General features: G+C 36.0%; 1 long non-coding RNA gene across 1 annotated transcript; it reads left to right on the forward strand.

Annotated features, from left to right (window-relative positions):
• The first annotated feature begins 3,841 nt into the window (after positions 1-3,841).
• LOC122278959 lies at positions 3,842-5,719 on the forward strand. The gene is made up of 6 exons (XR_006229403.1): positions 3,842-3,949; positions 4,055-4,239; positions 4,416-4,748; positions 4,867-4,930; positions 5,037-5,115; positions 5,270-5,719. It is a non-coding gene; the product is annotated as an uncharacterized LOC122278959 (long non-coding RNA).
• The last annotated feature ends 578 nt before the right edge of the window (positions 5,720-6,297 follow it).

The raw sequence follows: 6,297 nt of genomic DNA on the forward strand, positions 1-6,297 counted from the left end.
CTTTAGTAAAAATATTTAACTTCGGACAAAAGAAAAAAAAAAAAAAAAAAAAGAAGAGAGAAAAGAAATATTAAATTGACCATTTGGAAAAAGATGATTTAAAAAAAATATATTATATTCCATACTTCCATCTTATTTTTATTCTATTAAATAAGAGGTGACATATTTATCATTATTGGATGATATTTTATTATCTAATAAAGAATCATTTAATAGTTATAAATATGTCATATTTTACATAGTATGATGAAAATGAAATGATAATATGGTGAATATAATTTTTCATTATTATAAAAGTGATTTTGAAAATATTATCATTTAGAGAGAGATATTTATTTAAAAAATTCCATATAGATGAAAAGTCGAAATTACGGGCACAACAAATAATTAAACAATTCTAAAAAATTGAAAAGAAATAAGTTAAAAAATCTTCTCTCTCTTTTTTCGAAAGATAGAGGACCGATTTTTAAGTAAATTGTAACAAATAGTTTATTCAGCCCAATGTGAATGATCCATGCCCCTAAACATGATAAGAGGCGAGATATTGTTTCGTTGGAAAAAACAAAAATAATTGTGTAAAGCAAGAAACTAAGCCAAATGGCAAGAAAGTCGACAAAAGATGACAAAAAGTACACATGTTAGATAAGTTTTGATAGACGGTTCTCGCAAACGAAAATTGTTTTTTATTATCTTCATATTTCACATATCATATTTATTTTAATTTTTTTTATAATAAATATGTAGTGTGTAAATGATAAATAAAATAATTCAATTATTTTAATAAGAATAAAATGAAATAAAAAATAAAAAAATAAAAGATAATATTTTAATATATAAAATATGTGATATGAGATGATGTGTAGCATTCCTCTCTGGCAAATTGCCTTAGTCAGACCGTAGGAAAGATAATTTTAAAGCCTCAAAATACTTTTGTAAACGATAGACAAATTCTAGACGCAGTGCTCATTGCCAATGAATGCCTAGATAGTAGATTGAAAGCAGGTCATCCAGGGATTATATGCAAGCTAGACATGGAGAATGCGTATGATCATGTTAATTGGAATTTTCTTATTGACATTTTGGAGAAGTGTGGTTTTGGGGAGAGATGGCGCTCTTGGATCCGATGATGTATATTTACGGTGAAATTCTCAATCCTAATAAACGAAAGCCCTACTGGATTTTTCAATAGCACACGTGGCTTAAGACAAAGAGATCCGTTGTCCCCATTACTTTTTGTCATTGTAATAGAGGTTTTGAGCAGAATGATCTCAGTCTTAGTTGCAAATGGGCATATGATTGGTTACTTGATTGGAACCTCAGGAGGGGGTAGTATCTCATTTGTTGTTTGCAGATGACACCCTAATTTTCTGCGAGGTGAATCAACTCCAAGTTATAGTACTGAAGGCACTCATACTTTGCTTTGAGGTAGCTTCAGGTTTGAAAGTAAATCTGGACAAATCGGAGATGGTGCCTATTGGTGGTGTTCAGCGTCTAAGACACTTGGCGAATACTCTGGGGTGTAAGACTGCTACACTTCCCATGACGTATCTAGGCCTTCCGTTGGGGGCTCCCTCGAGAGTAGTCGCGCTATGGGATACAGTGATAGAGAGAGTAGAGTAACATTTAGCAGATTAGAAGAGAATATACTTATTAAAAGGGGGTTAGATTACGCTAATAAAGATTACTCTATCTAACCTTTCAAAATATTTTATATCCATGTTCCCTATTCCAGCAAGGGTGGCACTCCGCATTGAGAAACTATAACGGGACTTCTTGTGGGGTGGAATAGGAGAAGAGTTCAAGTTTCATCTAGTCAGGTGGAAACAGGTTTGTAAGCCCATCTCGAAGGGGGGGTTGGGCATTAGAAAGCTGAGAATAACTACTTGAAAAGTGGTTATGGAGATACCATAGAGAACCAGAAGCTCTCTAGAAGTTAGTGATTGAAAGTAAGTATGGGGAATATGGGGTGGTTGGTGTTCTAAGGAAGTGCGAGGGGCACATGGTGTGGGATTGTGGAAACATATTAGACAGGGATGTGGGGTCTTCTCTCACTATACGAGGCTTTGTTTAGGAGAGGAAAACATGATCAAATTCTGGTATGACACCTGGTGTGGTAATTGTGCGTTTAAGGATTTATTCTCGAAATTATTCTTGGTTGCAAGCGACAAAGAGAAATCAGTGGCGGAAATCATGGTGGTAATAGGGGAGCAAATCTAGTGGAATATCAGTTTTAGCAGGGTTGCTCAAGATTGGGAAATGGACACTTTTGAAACCTTTTTCAGCCTCTTGTATTCAACCAAACCAAGTAACCAGCTTCTAGATTTGTTGTGGTGGGTATTATCGGGAAAATGCTTGTTTTCGGTTCGTGCTTTCTACAAAGCCCTAACAAAAGAGCAATTCTCTCAGTTTTCTTGGAAAAAGCTTTGGAAACACAAGGCGTCTCTCAAAGCGGATTTCTTTGTGCGGTTCGCTTCATTGGGCAAGATCCTCATAACGGATAATTTGAGAAAATGAAAGGTGATAATCGTAGATTGGTGTTGTATGTGCAGGAAGGGGGGGGGGGAGAATCTGTTGACCATTTTTTATTATATTGTGAGGTAGCTCGAGGGTTATGGAACGAGGTTTATTGTAGACTAGACTTGGGTTTGGTTATGCCAGAAACAGTTGTGGCGGTTCTTGCTAGCTGGACAGGTCTGAGAGTCAACAACCAGATTAAGACAATTTGGAAGATGATTCTGAATGCATTATGTGGTATGTGTGACAAGAGTGCAATGAACGAATATTTGAGGATAAAGAGAGATCAATGAAGGAGTTGAAAGTTTTCTTTTTTAGAACTCTTTGTACTTGGTCTATTGTTGTTAGTTTCAATGGCCAAAATTTACATGAGTTTCTTATTTCTCTTGATTCTACATAGTGTAGGACATTCTTTGTTTTGAACGTGACATTTTGCCTATTCTTTTATTAATACAGCTTCTTACTTTTCTCAAAAAAAAAAAAAAAGTTTTGATATACGTAGGAAAACGAATAGTCTTGATTAGAAAAGAAAGAAAACGACTAGTCTTGTAAATAAAATGCAAAAGCGGACAAACAGGAAACTAGACAGACAAAAGAAAGAAATATAAATAATCCAATGAAAGAAAAGTGACAAGAATTGGTTCAACCATTTACATTTATATGAATATATGTGAATTTTAATTCATATATAAAAATTAAAATCTAAATGATAATGATTTGAAAAAGAAAATATTGCATATTACACCATCATCTTACGATTATTTCCAATTTCCATGCATCATGAAGAGGTGGTATTGCCCGTCAACATTTAAACTTGAAGAAAAAAGAAAAAGAAAAATCAAAAATGGTTTAAGGGTGATGGAAATAGTGCGCTTGAGTGGCATGTCGGCATTTATTTTTTGGTAGGTCATATGAGTAGCTGGTGGAATGCGAATTAACCGAGCACGTTATTCTTCAGATATATATAGAATCATATGATCTGTTTCGACCATAGACAGATTTTGACTACTCTCTCTCAAAATTACCTTAATCATGTACTAATTTATTTATTTATTTTTTTCTGAGCATCCAATCATGATCATGATCGATCAATATTCCAGATTTGTGAATCGGTATATATCCAGATTTTATTATACAGCGGAAGTGTTTCCCATTTGAACATAAACGTCTCCTAAGAACCTAACAGAATGCATGGTCTTTTTTAGTTTTTTGGCATAAGACAAGGAATTAAAGAAGAGTCTGAGATTGAATGGACTGTATAGCTTGAAATATATAGATATATATATATATATATAGATATATTTTACATAAAGACAACGACATAAGACGAGAAAAGAAGAGTTTTTAGTTTGAATGATTTGGAAAACCTGTGCTTGGTTAACTCCGACAACTACAAGTACAGACATATGACGGCATCCAAACCTCTCAATCAACCGTACGTAGTACCCATCGCCAATATCTTATGTTTTTTGTTTTATGTTTTCTGTTGTTTTTATCTGTCTACAGCTGTTTCTGATCATGTCTGAATTCCTGTCTGTAGAATTCTCTCCTATTTGATAGGCAATTGCTCATGCAATTTTTGGGCCTGCCTGCCTCAGCTTTCCAATTCCGATATGGGTTATTCGAGTCGCTCATCAGATGGCTCCGGGAAAGAACGCCTGCGGTGGACACAAGAGCTACATGATGGGTTCGTAGAGGCAGTTAATAAGCTTGGTGGCCCTGATAGTGAGTGATCCGATCCGCTAGCTCATAATATTTGCGAATTTGGTTTCCGCATGATTTTTTCATTGTTTCTCTACAATTGTCGGTGCAGTACTTCTTGTATATAATTGAGTGGGAATATCTCAATCGGTAACTTGATATATACTATATATGTGTTTCTCTCTTTTGCTGCTTTGTAGGGGCAACTCCAAAGGGTATCCTGAAAGCCATGTGCATTCCTGGCCTAAACATTTATCATGTCAAAAGCCACTTGCAGCTCTCTCTCTCTCTCTCTCTCTCTCTCTCTCTCTCTCTCTCTCGCTGTGTTAAAATAATGTGTTAATTTTGAGATTTAATCTGTGTAACTTATCATAGTTTAAGGGTGAGATCATGGTATTTAACCCAATCTGTTGTTAAAGTATCAGATCAAAATTTGTTCATTTAGTCTAGATTTATTAATGCTGATAATCTTTCTGCTTTTCCTTTTTCCGAGAAGTACAGGCTCTCAAAATTTATTCCAGAATCGATCAGTAGTAAGTTAAAGAATATATATATATATATATAGTTCATATATGTATGATCATGTAAACCTCTCTAAATTATATATTCTGAAATATAATTATTTATTTATTTATTTATTTTTTTCTATAGAAGCTGGCAAGTTGGAGAGGAGAACGATTTCAGAAATACTGCCTCATTTCGGCACAAAATAATCGTGAGTAATAAAGCAAGTTCTCTAAATTAGCTTCATGTGCTTTCTATTCATGAATACCCTAAATCTGGACTTGTCCTGTTGATCAATTAATGCCTAATATTTGCAGTGCTGCTCAACCCAATGAAGTACTAAAAATGCAGATGGAAGTACAAAGGCGAATGAGTACTGATCATCAATTACTTGAGGTTTGTCATTAAATATATCTGCGTATACATACCCATATTTTTGCCTCCACAGCATGTGATGATCAGCAGGAACCAAAAGAATTACTACAAGAGAGAAAAGGACATAAATATTTAGGTTAATAACATCTCTCTTTGGTTTATGTACGTATTGAAGGTTCATAAGAGCAGCAGCTTGAAGCTTAAAATTGAAGCCCAAGGAAGATTCTTTGACAAAATTTTGGAAGACCGTCAAAACCGCACGACCAATGTCATTACAACAAAACCTGGCCAAAAGCTGCCTTCTTCTCTTAGATCACTGCCTTCCCTTTGCGAGGAGTCGGGATCAAATGCAAAAGAGTTTGAATCTGATGATTCAGAAGCTGACAAAAAGAGCGAAATACAGTCTGAGGAAGGAATAATATTTAGTGTATTGAGGATCAAGTTGAGGATCCTCTGCCTTAATCTAAGGCTTTCCATTTGTGTACTCATTGACCCGTAATTGTAGTAGCTCAATATTCTTTCCATTTATTTATAATCATTCCATACATGTAATTACCATCTATGACTTTGTAATTACTCCTATATATACAATGACTCGCTACTGAAACAAGTGGTGGTTTCCAAACCTTTACATGGTATCAAGAGTCCTTGTGGATTAACCTCCCATGATCCCCCTCCCTTTCCATGGTTGCCTAACCCTCATCCACTCTTCTCCTCTTCAACACTCTTATCCACATGGTTACAATCAAACTTTCCTCCTCCAACTATCTCGTATGGAAGAGCCAATTGCTTCCCCTCTTAGAAAGCCAAGAATTAATTGGTCATGTGGATGGAACTCTTAAGCGCCCACCCCATTTTGCCCCTGCTTAGTCTTTTGCTGTCCTCCCTCACCGAGCAGGCCATGGCTGAAATTGTGGGACTCTCCACTTGACGCGAGGTTTGGGTTGCCCTAGAAAACACCTTCAGTCACCGCTCCAAAGACTGTGAAATCCATCTCAAAGATGACTTGCAACTGATGAAACGTGGCACCAAGATGGTTTCAGAGTACACCCGTGCTTTCAAGGCCATATGTGATCAACTTCATGCAATCGGCCGAGCTGTTGATGGCACCAACAAAGTGCATTGGTTCCTCCAAGGCCTCGGCTTGGAATTCTTGATCTTCTCCATGGCTCAAATGGCCCTCAACCCTTTGCCCTGTTGTGC

This window comes from Carya illinoinensis, chromosome 10 (genome assembly GCF_018687715.1).
Source record: "Carya illinoinensis cultivar Pawnee chromosome 10, C.illinoinensisPawnee_v1, whole genome shotgun sequence".
Lineage (NCBI taxonomy): Eukaryota > Viridiplantae > Streptophyta > Magnoliopsida > Fagales > Juglandaceae > Carya > Carya illinoinensis.